Source organism: Chiloscyllium punctatum, chromosome X (genome assembly GCF_047496795.1).
Source record: "Chiloscyllium punctatum isolate Juve2018m chromosome X, sChiPun1.3, whole genome shotgun sequence".
Classification (NCBI taxonomy): domain Eukaryota; kingdom Metazoa; phylum Chordata; class Chondrichthyes; order Orectolobiformes; family Hemiscylliidae; genus Chiloscyllium; species Chiloscyllium punctatum.
In genome coordinates this window covers 29,723,385-29,738,564 of record NC_092791.1, presented here as the reverse complement: position 1 = coordinate 29,738,564, position 15,180 = coordinate 29,723,385, and the positions used below count along the sequence as shown (strand labels likewise).

The window sequence follows — 15,180 nt, the reverse complement described above, 5'->3', positions numbered from 1 at the left end:
AGCACACTCTGACATTATCCATGTCTTTGACAGCATTAATTACAAGGTATCAGACACTTTTAGCAGATGCACAAGCTGTACTCAGCCATCAGAGTCAATCTCTCCAATTTCTAAGTTTCTGGCACCTGTAAGCTTTGCACATTTCCTTCCGATGATTCCACCCCTGCTCCTCCTTCCTCACTCCAAGAGCGGCTATGTTCCCCTGTGGGGTGCTGCCCCTTTAAGAGTGCCTGCTCTGCGTTTCAGCCCTCGTGCTCAGACTGTTAGAGGGGGACTCACACTGATTGATGCTCCTTCGCTTATTCCTGTCAGAGTTAGTTTGGATCTTGCTTCGATTATGGGCAGGGATCCAAGGAAGCCTCAAAAACCTTGGGCTGAGTTCTGGAGAACAATCCTCTCTATACTTCCAGAAGTTTGATTCCCAGTGCTGTGTCAGGCTGGAGTGAGAAAGAGCATTCAAAGACAGCCAGGTACTGCAGAAAACAGAGTGGGGCTAATATGTGGACTATCTAAGGCAGTCTTGTAAATGTCTGATTCCAAGTAGAAGACTTTTTGAATTAATTGTAATGACTGTCTGCAGACTATTAACTAGGGAGGTCCAGATTTCCAAATTATGACTGTGGAAGTCTGCACATTATAACTCTAACTTCGCAGGATTCTGAGACGCTTTGGCCCCTTTTCAGAAATGTCTTAAATAATTTAACTTTCGGTTTGGAAATGTTTTGAAAGAAAAAGGTCAACATTAATGCTGCTTGTGGTCAATGTTTAAAGATCATATTTTTATTGTGGACTTTTAGAATACACATGCTACCAAGTTGTTGTGGGTCAGTTGCTTTTGTATTGAGGAGATTGTGGCAATTGTTAAAAGAAATTGCGACTTGTTTGAAAGATAAAATATGGGAATACTTTCTCCACGTGCTGATGGGAGTGAAGTTGCAAGTGCCCGCCTTGTAAACGCATTTCACATTTCACCGCATTTAATGTGTAGTGGAGATTTTTCACCTCGCTGTGGAAGAGAGAGAGAGTGCATTTTTATGAGTTAAGGAATTGTTAAGATATGTCGAGCTCTGCATTCCAGCCGACTGATAGTTTCCTCAGACTGGGCAGAAACACTGTCTCTACTTTTGCATCCTCAGTGATCTCTACGAGTTAGTGCTTGAACCACCTGTTAGACTTGCTTTTGAGGTATTTTCCCCCCCCCCAAATGCTTTCCTTTGCTCCCTCTCGTACATAAATGTCAGCCAACTTACTAGAGGCAAACCGATTTCATCAGTGCCTTCAACTGGTCAGCTATACCAGCCATGGGGGAGGCTCCAGTGGGGCACAAATACCAGTATGGACTAGTTGGGCTGAATGGCCTGTTTCTGTGCCATCTAACCCATGTGATCCAAGATCATGTGAAAAATTCGACCATTTTCTCTCGTACAGCATGTGGCTCAGATCTGTTGAGGCCGCTCCATCATTCAATGAGATCCGTTTGTGTTTTGAATTCCATCGACCTGGCGTCTGCCAAGCAGCTATCTAGCTCCACCTTGAAAATATTCAGTTACTCTTCACCTCTTTCTGAGGCAGAAAGTTGCAAAGTCACACTCCGCTCTGAGGGGGAGAATTTCTCCTCTCCTCGTTCCTAAAACGGTGGTCTCTCATTTTATAACAGTAGCCCCTGGTTCTCCCACAAGAGGAATCACCCTTCCCCCATCCGCCTTATCAAAACTGTCAAGAGAGCATTCGCAAGGCAACAGCCAGAGAGTGGGAGCAGCTGAGTTGCTCTTGCAGCGGGCCAGCAGAGACATGACAGGCTGAATGGCCTCCTTCTGTGCCGTAGCCATTCCTGATTCTCTGCGGAAGCAGGAAATGGCAAACTCCTCACAGAGTGGACCAAGTGAAACACCCATTAGGAGGGATGTGAAGGCTTTAGAGAGGGCACCAAGTCAAAATGCAGCCCAGTATGTTCGCATATGCAGCTCATTCCTCGTTTCCGATCCGTGGTTGATATCTATGACTTCAGGTCTTCAGGGAGCTGTCTTCAGTTCTTTAGATTCTTTAACCTGTTGCTTTATTTGGGGGTTCAGGAGGCAGGGAGCGGGGTAAAAACAGTAACCCTGATTGGTTTACTTATGCTGGGGTTTAATCTTCATCTGTTTGAACCTCAGGGATAGGCCCATGTTTCTAACATGCTTAACGATAGGTCTAAACTGGATAATCCTTTCTCTAGTCGTATAGCAGCACTGTGTGCTTGGCTTTCGGGATAAAGGGAGGTGAAATCGGGAATAATCTGATCTGTCCTAAAGGACAGATTCGGATTAATCCTTGGCACAACATCATGGGCCGAAGGGCCTGTTCTGTGCCGTACTTTTCTAGGTTCTATGTTCTATAAGAGCTAGGTATGGGTAAAGTAGTACTGAAAGATTTAACATTGTTGTTTTCAGCTCCTGCTATCTATATACTGTATATTACAATGACAGGCACTGCTAGGTGATGGATGGTTTGGAGCTGGGGACCAAGTGTAATGTGTCAAAGTTCACAGATGACACGAAGATGAGTGGTAAAGCAAAGCGAGCAGAGGACACTGAAAGCGGGACATAGATAGGTTACAGGAGTGGACAAGGGTCTGGCAGATGGAGTACAATGTTTGTAAGTGTGCGGTCATCCGTCTTGGTCACAAAATGGACTCTTATTTAAACAGTGAAAAATTGCAGCACGCTGCTGTACAGGGAGACCTGGGTGTCCTCGTGCATGAATGACAAAAAACTGGTTTACAGGTGATGAAGGAGATAAATGGAATTTTGTCCTTCATTGTTAGGGGGGGAATGGAGTTTAAAAGCAGGGAGGTTATGTTACAGCTGTACAGGGTGCTGGTGAGGCCACAACTGGAGTAACTTTGCGTCACAGCCTCATGGCCGCAACTATACAGAACGCTAGTGCGGCCACTGGAGGGAGTGCAGAGGAGGTTCCTTAGGTTGCTCCCGGAGTTGAGAAGGTTGCCTTACGCGGAGAGATCGAATAGATTGGGATTGTATTCACTGGAATTTAGAAGAATGAGGGGGGGGGGGCTCTTATAGAAACATCGAACATGATGAAGGGAATGGATAAGATCGAAGCAGGGAGGTTGTTGCCATGGGCAGGTGTAACTAGAACGAGGGGGGGGGGGGCATAGCCTTACAATACGGGGGGGGGGGAGCAGGTTTAGGACTGAGTTAGGGAGGAACTTGTTCACCCAAAGTTTGTGAATCAGTGGAATTCCCTGCCCAGTGAAACAATTGAGGCTATCTCATTGAATGCTTTTAAAGCTCAGATAGATTGATTTTTGAACAGTAAAGGAACGAAGTGTTATAGTGAGCAGTAAGTGGAGCTGTGTCCATGAAAAAGATGACCCCTGACCTTATTGAATGGCAGAGCAGGCTGGAGGAGCCAGATGGGCCTCCTCCTGTTCCTGTTCCTTATGTTCTTATATCTAGGCTACTATTAAGCTATTTAGTTACAAACAGCATGTCATGCTCCAAGTGGGCCCAAGAAGATGGAGCCTGAGACTGTTAAAACATCAGGTCACATGAACGATACATGGATGATATACTCGCTGTGGGATATAGCATAGCTAAGACAAACCAATTCTCTGCGGTTTTCCGTGTCATTTTCTTTCAGTTTTTATTGCATATCCATAAATGTTCTTAATCCCAGTGGTTTACAAGGCTACAACAAAAGGCAGCTAAGGGTCAACCACATGGCTATGTGGGCCTGGAGTCACATATAGGCCAGACCAAGTAAGAATGGCAGATTTCCCTCCCTAAAAAGCATTTGTGAACCCAATGGATTTTTTTATAGCGTTTGATGATAGCTGTCATGACCGGCATTAAGTTTTAATCCCAGATTTATCCAAGGAGTTTAAATTCTACCAGCCGCAAAGTCATGCTCTGAAGAGTCATCCAGACTTGAAACATTCGCTTGTTCTCTCCCCATGGATGCTGCCTGACCCACTGTGATCGCTGGCGTTTGTTGTTTTCAGGCGATATTCAATGATGTCAAAATAAATGACTGTTTCAAATCCGAAGGCCCCAAATGGAATAATGGTGATTTCCTTTCAGGTAGCTGAAGCATGTTTGTGTGGTGATATCCTTGTGGCAGTACATGAGGAATGAAGGTGAGTTTGATGCGAGTGGTGGATCGGGTCACAGTTAGGGTCAGGGTCGGCTAACACTCAACTCAGCCTTGCCTGACCTCTTCGGTTCAGCAAAAACAGGAAGGGGGTTGAGGGAAATATCCCCAACCCTTCCCACAAGATTCTGTCTCCAAACAAGACGTTCGGAGCACATTGGAAAAGCGGGAAGTCCCATCCTTCATGGTCCTGAAGATATATAGCTATGGGAAAGAGTCATCTCCAACTGGACTACTGTGACTGAGGTGTGGAGCTGCAGATGAAGGAAAACGCACAGAGGGTAGATGTGGCTCAAGAGCAGAAACTGCTGGCAGAACTCAGCAGGTCTGGCAGCATCTGTGGGAAGAAAGCAGAGTTAACGCTTCAAGTCTGGTGATGCTACATCAGAACAGAAAGAAAGAAAGGATTTGACATCATGGGTGGGGGGGAGGGGGTGTGTGGCATAAATGTTAGGATTGAATGAAAGAAAGAATTAGCTTGAAACGTCACTTTACAAGCTCACTTGTCAGCACAAGAGCTGTACGAACTGAAAAACTGAAGTAATTTAGGATAGAAGTTCGGCACAACATTGTGGGCCGAAGGGCCTGTTCTGTGCTGTATTGTTCTATGTTCTAATCCCAGTCTTTCAGAAGGGGAGACTTACAAGTGAAGCAAAGCTGTAGATTCCTTTATTAACACACCATTTTGTTCTGATCTGGATAAAGTGAAATCACAGGAATGTAATTAGAACGAATATGTTACTTCTGAATTGAAAAGAATTGCACTGAAGTCGTAGATGGGATCTTCTGTCCTGATCATTGAGAACCGAACCTCGGTTCAGTCCAGTGTGTGTTGTGACTTATGTTTTGTAAAGAACATAATATTAATGCTCGACAGAATATCCACATCTTGATAAATTGGTTTAACGCTGGGACCACATGCAGCTTTTGCTGCTTCCACTTCAACTGAATTCAAACTGTGGCCCAGAATTAATTTCTGAATGTCTCCCCTCCTGACTCCCCAAAGACTGCACCATCCACAAGGCCCAAGTCAGGAGTGTGATGGAATACTCCCCCCTTGCCTGGATGGGGGCAGCCCCAACAACACTCAAGAAGCTCGACACCATCCAGGACAAAGCAGCCCCCGCTTAATTGGCACCACATCCACTACCTTCAATATCTATTCCCTCCACCACCGATACTCAGTAGCAGCAGTGTGTACCATCAACAAGATGCCCTGCAGAAAATCGTGAAACCTTCTTCGACAGCACCTTCCAAACCCATCACCTCTAACACCCAGAGGGACAAGGGCAGCAGATACATGGGAACACCACTCCTTGCAAGTTCCCCTCCAAGCCACTCTTCATCCTGAATTGGAAATCTATCGCCGTTCCTTCACTGTCTCTGGGTCAATATCCTGGCATTCTCCAATCAACAGCACAACGTGCGTATTGCACCATATGGACTGCAGCAGTTCAAAAAGGCAGCTCGTCACTCGCTTCCTGAGGACAACTAGGGATGGGCAATAAATATGGACTTTAGGTGCACTGCTCACATCCCATGAATGGCTTTAGTTTTATCAGCACAGGTTCCATATCCAAGAAATACCAAAGCAAAGGGAAAACAAGATTCATACTGTGTGTGAGGAGAGTGCTGCTTCATCAGCAAGTGGACTCTGACTGCTACAGGCTTTGCCATGGCGAATGCACCAGCTAATCATGATTGACAGTTAACTACCAAGCTTAGTTTAAATGTTAACCAAGACAGGTTTGCTCAGTGTGTCTAACATTGGATTTGATTCCTCAATTGGAAAGCATTTGCTACATAACCCTGAGTGTATAAAGTATTATGCTGACCAGTAATTTAGAATTGTTAGTTGGGCTTGTGGCACTATGTTAATACACAGGGTCCTATTCTTTACTAACAGAGAGAATGTGTACTTGCTGTATCAGTTTCACAGCAACAAAATAGATGGAAGCCATTCTCTAGTCAAGGCATCGTCCTGAGACATGAAAAAAATCAGAGCCAACCTGCCTTGTTTAAAATATAAACAAAGCTTGGCAGTTAACTACTGGATCAGTGGTGCTGGAAGAGCACAGCAGTTCAGGCAGCATCCAATGAGCAGCGAAATTGACGTTTCGGGCAAAAGCCCTTCCCGAAACGTCGATTTCGCTGCTCGTTGGATGCTGCCTGAACTGCTGTGCTCTTCCAGCACCACTAATCCAGTATTTGGTTTCCAGCATCTGCAGTTATTGTTTTTACCTTGGCAGTTAACTGTCAGTCTGATTAACGTATGCATTCTGATTAACTTATGCATTCTACATGGGAAAAAATAGCAATCAGATATACAATCAACACTGTCCTCTCATACAGCATAAATGTTGTTTTCTCTTGACTTTCGTATTTCTCGGAAGGCAGTGGAGGCAGGGGTCAGTGACATTTTGAAGGCAGAAATGGATAGATTCCTTCTCGGCAGGGGACTCGATGGTTATTGGGGATCGATGGGTTTGTGGAATTTGAATCACACAGATCCAGCTCTGATCTAATTGAATGGTTCAATTGAAACGCTTCAGGAACTGAATGGTTTACTTCTGATCCTAATTCACATGCTCTTATTACTAGAGTATCCTAAGTCACACCAATTCCCATCTCCATTTTTTAAACTTGTTAGACCATAAGACTTAAGAAATTGGAACAGGAGGAGCCTGTTTGGCCCCTCGAGCCTCCTCCACCATTCCATGGGATCATGGCTAACCTGACATTCTTCATTTCCACTTGCCTGACCTTTCCCTGTAACCCTTGATTTCCCTACTATCAACAATCTCTCTCTCTCTCTCTCAGCCTTAAACATACCCAAGGACTCTGCCCCACACTCTCTGTGGTAAAGTGTTCAGTGCTCAGAGAAAGGAAATTCCTCCTCATCTCACTCTTATTCTGAGACTGTGCTCTCTGGTTCTAGACTCTCCCACGGAGGGGCAATATCCTCTCAGCATTGACCCTCCAAGCCCCTTAAGAACTTGAAATGTTTCAATGTATGCTTTCCTTTATTGGTCAGAGTATTGAGCTTGCGTGCAATCCTGGTCTCCTTCCTAACGAAAAGGTGTTGTGAAACTTGAAAGGGTTCAGAAAAGATTTACAAGGATGTTACCAGGGTTGGAGGATTTGAGCTATAGGGAGAGGCTGAACAGGCTGGGGCTGTTTTCCCTGGAGTGTCGGAGGCTGAAGGGGTGACCTTATAGAGATTTATAAAATCATGAGGGGCATGGATAGGGTGAATAGGCAAAGTCTTTTCCCTGGGAGGGGGGAGAGGGCATAGGTTTGGGGTGAGAGGGGAAAGATATAAAAGAGACCTAAGGGGCAACGTTTTCACACAGAGGGTGGTACGTGTGTGGAATGAGCTGCCAGAGGAAGTGGTGGAGGCTGGTACAATTACAACATTTAAGAGGCATTTGGATGGGTATATGAATAGGAAGGGTTTGGAGGGATATGGGCCAGGTGCTGGCAGGTGGGACTAGATTGGGTTGGGGTATCTGGTCGGCATGGACGGGTTGGACCGAAGGGTCTGTTTCCGTGCTGTACATCTCTATGACTCGATGACCTCTCATTCTTCTCAACTCCAGTGAGTCGAGTCCTGGTGTTTAGCCTTTGCTTAGTAGACAATCCCTCCATACTGGGATCATGCTCATGAACCTATAGGTCGAGCTACAAGGGATCCAACTCTGGCAACTGCTTTGGTGAAAAGAAAAGGTGGTGTTTTGGTGCAGCTACACTAAGGGGAGCACCTCTTGCACATGCTCAGAAGCAGTGTCACTCACAGGAAGTGAGAGATGCTTTTTCAGTGCACCAGGAGTCTTAGGTCATTTTAAAATTTGCAACCTGGCAGACAGCTGACAGTAAGTTGTGAGATGGAAACCAAAAACCTGGTATTAGGGAATGAAATAATTAAAACAGAATCATGTTGGAGTTAACTGTTCCTCAAAATGGTCTGATTGTTTGTTAGGCACTGTTAAAATTTCAATCAGAAGTACATTGGGCTTTTTTGGTCGGACATTTTGTGATCAAAAAGACTTTGAGAAGCATCCAAATATTTGGCTTATTCCATTTTGCGTCATTCTCAAATGGTTGACCATTTTCTGCAAATGACTGTATTCTTGAGTAACTGGGCTCTGTCTGCAGGGAATTCCTGTGTTTTTAATTCTTGTACCGGACACAGGGCCTTCGCTCACCCAATGATTCAGGGTTTTGATTGAAAAACAAATAAAAAGTATTCAGTTCAGAAAAAAATATCAGTGTGGGTTCGAGTCAATAGCTCAGGGATCAAGAGCTCTAAATGAACGAGCCAGGCTGCCCAGGCATTCGTGTTTGCAGGAGCTAAGACGTGTCATGAGCAGTTGTGTATGCACTGGTGACTGTGGTGCAGACAGAGTACATGAACGCAGCTGTTCTGGTCAGTCGCAGGAGTTAGAGGAAAATCACAGGCCAGGGTTGTGGATCTGTGCTGTGCGTCCCGTTTCCTTGCTGGGAGCACTTGATCTGTAAAGGTTGCATTTCAACAACTTCCGAAGACAGAAAACAAAAACAAGAGAAGGCCATTCGGCCCATCAAGCCCGTTCCACTATTCTGTGCAATCCAGGCACATCTGGGGCTTCAGCTCTGCTTTCCCTCCCATATCCCATGATTCTCAGAGAGGCTAAAACTCTTGTAAATCTATTCAGTGACTGAGCCTCCACAGCCCTGTGGAAATTCCAAAGATTTACCCCCCCCCGCCCCCGCCCCCGCCCCCGCCCTCGCCCTCGCCCTCGCCCTCGCCCTCGCCCTCGCCCTCAGACTGAAGGCATTTCTCCTGAAACTGTGCTTCTTCTGTGTTCTAGATACCCCAGCCAGGGGGACACAATGCCCCAGTAACGACACTATCAGGAACCTTCAGAATCCTGAGATCTCCTCTCATTTATCTAAACGCCTGCTAATTTAGACCCAATTTACTCAATCTGTCACCTGAGGTCAATCCAATCATCCCAGAGACCAATACAGCAAATCTTTGTCGTGTAGCCTCCAATGCAAGTGTCTCCTTCTATTAATATGATTAGATTAGATTCCCTACAGAGTGGAAACAGGCCCTTCAGCCCAACAAGTCCACACCGACCCTCCGAAGAGTAACCCACCCAGACCCACCACCCCTGACTAATGCACCTAACACTATGGGCAATTTAACATGGCCAATTCACCTGACCTGCACATCTTTGGACTGTGGGAGGAAACCGCAGCACTCGGAGGAAACCCACGCAGACACAGGGAGAATGTGCAAACTCCACACAGACAGTCGCCTGAGGCTAGGAACGAACCTATGACCCTGGTGCTGTGAGGCAGCAGTGCTAACCCCTGAGCCACCGTGCCACCTGTAATATGGGGACCAAAACATCACAAAGCATTCCAGATGTAGTCTCCCTAAAGCCCTGTATAACCGTAGCAACACACCCATAATTCCTGCAGTTCAATCACTTTGTCTACAGATGAGGGCCCAGAGAAGGATTTCTTGTTAAAGCTGGGCCCACCTGCTTCTTTAAAAAAAAATGGAAACTTACGTTTAAAGAACATCTCTTTTATTAAGGGGGCAAACTATTTCAAGTCATACCATCCAGTATAACCTTTGTGCCTATTCAGTCCACCATACTGAATTGATCTGGTTGAAAAAAAACCTGACTAAAAGGGCTAGCAGTGGATTGGCAAATGGCTGATATTTAAGGAATCTGTGTGTGAATTACAACAATATTCTTTCCTATCTGGTGCAAACGTAAAAGAGGAAAGGTGGCTCAATAATGGCTTGAAAAGGAAATTGGTGATAGTATTAGATCCCAGGACCAGACATAAAATTACCACGAAAGGCAGTAAGCCTGAGGACAGGGAGCATTTTAGAATTCAGCAAAAAGAGGACAAAAAGATTGATCAAGAGGGGGAAATAGAGTATGAGAGCAAAATTATAAGGAACATAAAAACTGACTGTAAAAGCTTCTGTAAACATAATGTGGAGATGCCAGTGTTGGACTGGGGTGGACAAAGTCAGAAGTCACATGACAGACACCAGGTTATAGTCCAATAGGTTTATTTGAAATCACGAGCTTTTGGAGCGTTGCTCATCTGACGAAGGGTACAGAGAGAGAGAAGAATTGAAGGAAATCAGTATCACAATGAGAATGGTGCTGGGGAAATTCATGGGGTTAAAGGTTGACAAATCGCCAGGAGCTGATAATCTACATCTCAGGGTACTAAAGAAAATGGAGCTGGAAACATTGGATAGATTGCTGGCGATCTTCCACAATACGATAGACTCTGGAGCAATGCCTACAGACTGGCAAATGTAGCCCCATTATTTAAAAAGACAAGGAGAAGAGAAGAAAAATTATAATCCAGTCAGTTTAATGTAGTAGAGGGGAAAATGCTAGAGTTGATTAGCAAAGATGTGGTAACATAACATTTGGAAAACATTAATAGGATTAGAAAATGTCAGCATGGGTTTATGAAAGGAAAATCATCTGTAACCAGTCACAGGGTCATAGAGATGTACAGGATGGAAACAGACCCTTCAGTCCAACCCGTCCATGCCGACCAGATATCCGAAATTAATGTAATCCCATTTGCCAGCATTTAGCCCATGTCCTTCCAAACCCTTCCTATTCATATACCCATCCAGATGCCAATTAAATGTTGTCATTGTAACAGCTTCCTCTGGCAGCTCATTCCATACACACACCACCCTCTGTGTGAAAACGTTGCCCCTCAGGTCCCTTTTAAAAATTGCCCCTCTCACCCTAAACCTATGCCCGCTAGTTCTGGGCTCCCCCATCCCAGGGAAAAGACTTTGTCTATTTACCCTATCCGTGCCCCTCATGATATTATAAGCCTCTATAAGGTCACCCCTCAGTCTCCGACGCTCCAGGGAAAACAGCCCCAGCCTGTTCAGCCTCTCCCTGTAGCTCCGATCCTCCAACCCTGGCAACATCCTTGTAAATCTTTTCTGCGCCATTTCAAATTTTACAACATCCTTCTTGTAGCAGGGAGAACAGGATTGAATGTAGTATTCCAAAAGTGGCCGAACCAATGTCCTGTACAGACACAACATGACCTCCCAACTCCTGTACTCAATACTCTGACCAGTAAAGGAAAGCATACCAAATGCCTTCTTCACTATCCTATCTACCTGCGACTCCACTTTCAAGGAGCTATGAACCTGCACTCCAAGGTCTCTTTGTTCAGCAACACTCCCTAGGACCTTACCATTAAGTGTATAAGTCCTGCTAAGATTTGCTTTCCCAAAATGCAGCACCTCACATTTATCTGAATTAAACTCCATCTGCCACTTCTCAGCCCATTGGCCCATCTGCTCCAGATCCTGTTGTAATCTGAGGTGACCCTCTTTGCTGTCCATGACACCTCTCTACTGGATTTTTTTGAGGATGTAACTGTAGGAAATAAAAGACAGAACCGGTGGATGTACTGCATTGGGATTTCAAGAAGGTGGTTTTTGATAAGGTTCTGCACAAGAGGGTAGGGGGCAAATTTAAAGCATGCAGGATGGGGGAGGTAATACATTGGCATGGATTGAGAATTGGCTGACAGACAGGAAACAGAGAGTGGAGATAAATGGGTCTTTTTCTGGCTGACTAGTGAAGTACTGCAGGGTCCCAGCTACTCACAACATATCTCAATGACCTGGATGAGGGACCTAAACGCAACATTTCCAAGGTAGTTGGTTAGCTCACTGAGCTGCTGGGTTTCCATGCAGACATTTTGTTACTGTGCTGGGTAACATCGTCAGTGTGACTTCTGCAAGGCGCTGTTGTTCTGTCCTGTTTGGTTTTTATGTGGGGTCTGGTCTGTTGAGGGGAGTGTCACTTCCAGGTCTTCTCTGCGGCGCTTTGCACACTGGGTCTACCTCTGTGTTTGTCGATGGCCTTTTTGGTTGCAACACCAGGCTTCAAAGAACTCTCTTGCGCGTCTCTGGTTGGCTTGTCCAAGAGTGGTAACTTTGTCATAGTCGAATTGATGGCCCTCCTGGTCTGTGTGCGCGGAGATGAGGGAGAGTGGATCACGTCGTTTAGTTGTCAGTTGGTGTTCGCGAAGGCGGATGGCTAGTTTCCTTCCTGTTTGTTCGATGTAGCGCTTGTTGCAGTCATTGCAAGGGGTTTTGTATACCACATTGGTCCTACATGTTGTGGGTATGGGGTCATTTGTCCTGGTAAGTAGTTGGCGTAGTGTGGCGGTTGGTTGGTGTGCGAACCATAATACCCAATGGTCATAACAGCCTGGTAGTTAATTCTGATATGTTCTTCACGTACAGTAGAATGACCAGTGTGTTGGTAGGTACAGTTATCTTCTTGGCGCTGTCTGTTGGACAGGTATCAGCAGATGAAGCTGATGGGGTATCCGTTGTTACATTTCCAAGTTTGTTGGCACAAAATGGGGTGGGATTGTGAGGAGGAGGCAAGGAGGCTTCAAGTTGAGTGATGGGGCAAACACCTGGCAGGTACAACACAACATGGCGAGATGGGAAGTTATACACATCAGTGTGAAAAACAGAAAGCCACAGTATTATTTAAACGGTGATCTACTGGGAAGTGTGGGTGTACAGAGAGATCTGGGTATTCTTGTGTAGCAGACAATTAAAATAGAAAGGCAGCTGCAGTCAGCAATTAAAAATGTAAATCGTATATTGGCCTTCATTGTAAGAGGATTTGAGTTCAGACGTAAGGATGCCTTACTGCAGTTATGCAGGGCCTCAGTGAGACTACACACGGGTCATTAGTTTGGGGCTCCCTACCTACGAAAGGATATCCTTGCCATAAAGGGAGTGCATTGGAGAACCACTAGGCTGGTACCGCAGGACTGACCTATGAGGAGAGATTGGTTTGACTGGGCCTATATTCCCTCGAGTTTAGAAGGATGAGGGGGGGGCTCTGATTGAAATGTGTAAAATTCTAACAGGGTCTGGAAAGACCAGATGGAACGAGGATGTTTCTCCTCCTTAGGGAGTCTAGAACCAGGGTCATAGTGTCAGGAAACAGGATAGTCCTTTAGGATGGAGGTGAGGAAACATTTCTTCACTCAGAGGGTGATCACCTGATGGAATTCTCTCCCACACAAGCCTGTGGAGGCCAAGTCACTGAAAATATTCAGGAATGAGGTAGATACATTTTTAGATTTTAAAGACATCAAGGGGTATGGGGAGAAAGTGGGAATGTGGTGTTGAGATACAGGATCAGCCATGATCAGATCAAATGGCAAAGGGAGCCTGGAAGTCTGGCCATCTTCCTGTTCTCGTATTCCTGTTCTGAGTTTCTACGTAATTAATCTGACTTAATGCAGTGTGTGAGGTCATGCTTCTGAAAGACGGAATGTTGAAGTTGCATTAGCTGCATCCAGTCCGATAATGTCATATTGCCTTTGGATGGAGAAAGAGTTAGTCTTGTCCAATGTCCCAATGGAGACAGATGTGATATGCCTTACTCCTTGTGGTTCCAGTTATAGCTAACCAGGTAATATTAATTTTACTTATCGCTATCAAGCAATAAATCATGACTTACTATGTAAGGCAAGTGCCTCCTTTTATTAAGACTCCCACTATTGTCTATTGTCTCCCACTGAAAGTGGACAAGCCTTTAGACTTAGCACAGAAAGTTCGATTGGGCATCATCATCCCAGACAACGCTATTTTGATTTAGTCCACTCCCTTTTATTATGTAAGCTTCCATTTATTTACGTTTTGGTTAAGGTGTCCCATCAGAGGCTGTTTAACACAATTTTGTTCGTTTCAGAGAGTAGAAAGAAGGATTTTCCAAATTACCTAAACCACATGCTGCCAAAGATTGGGGCCCAGAGCCCAATAAAACACAATGTGAGAATGAAATCATTACTTGATCACCTTTTCAAATTATTCCCTTATCGAAACAAGCGTGTTCCTTGTGTCTAATAATAAATGCATTTTTAATCTGGTTTCTCCTACTTGATTTTGATTTTGAGTTATTGTAGGCACATGTACCTAAGTCCAGTGAAAAGCTTTGTCCTGCGAGCAGTACAAAGAGATCATAGCAAAAAAGGACATACAGATCTTTCAGGGGTGATCTGATCAAAGTCTTTGAGATATTAACAGGAAAAGGCAGAGTAGATAAAGATAAACTCTTTCCATTAGCTGAGGATTCCAGAACTAGGGGCCATAGTCTGAGAATGAGGGCCAGACCGTTCAGGAGAGATGTTCGGAAACATTTCGACACACAAAAGGTGGGAGGGGTTTGGAACTCTCTTCCATAAATGGCAGTGGATGCTGGATCATGGTTCATGCTACATCTGAGATCAGCAACCTTTTGTTAAACCAAAAGTATTAAGGGATATGGGCCAAAGACTCATGAAGGTCGACCACAGATCGGCCATGATCTCATTGATGGGGGAACAGACTTAAAGGGCTGAGTGGCTGATGTTCTGATGTTAGGCAGACTAAACTGGACGAGATTTGAATGAATCAAATGTAATCACCATTTTTAAAAGTGCTTTCATTGATGCAGCGCCCTATCGGGGAGTCAAAACATTTTAAGCAGCTCTGAAAAATGAATGGCTTGAGGAAGTAGTGACAACTGAGATGAAACAGCTCATGGTGAGCCACCAAAGGAGACAGATCCAGAAGCGTTCATTGCACTGTCTTGAGGTTTGCTTCTATACCCTTCTGCTTTCCTCTGAAAAATCCCTTGGGAATCTTGTTCACCGGAGCAAGTGATGGGAAACATGGTTTAATGCCACAGTTCAAGTTTCACTAAGGAGTTCGGTATAGTTCCTAGGTCTGAAGGGAGCAAAGAGTTTGGGGGAGAAAGCGGGAACAGGGGATGAGTTGGATGATCAGCCATGATCAGATTGGATGAGGGAGCAGGCTTGAAGGGCTGAATGGCCGACTACTGCTCTTATCTTTGATGTTTCACATCAGCAACACCTCTCCTTTGGCGAGGCTTCCTTGGCTCTGTGTTGGGGTTGAGGTTTTGAAATGAGTCGGGTTTGGGGTTAGGGGAG

The 15,180-nt window shown here is 45.1% G+C and overlaps 1 protein-coding gene across 3 annotated transcripts in view; it reads left to right on the top strand.

Moving 5' to 3' along the window:
• Positions 1 to 298: 298 nt before the first annotated feature.
• The window catches only part of LOC140471266 (fidgetin-like), a 128,934-nt gene continuing 114,052 nt past the window's right edge, over positions 299 to 15,180 (top strand). For all 3 annotated transcript variants that reach the window (XR_011956947.1, XM_072567230.1, XM_072567231.1), the window contains exon 1: positions 299 to 470. The gene's annotated coding sequence lies outside the window, so the exon portion shown is untranslated. The remainder of the gene's footprint in view (positions 471 to 15,180) is intronic.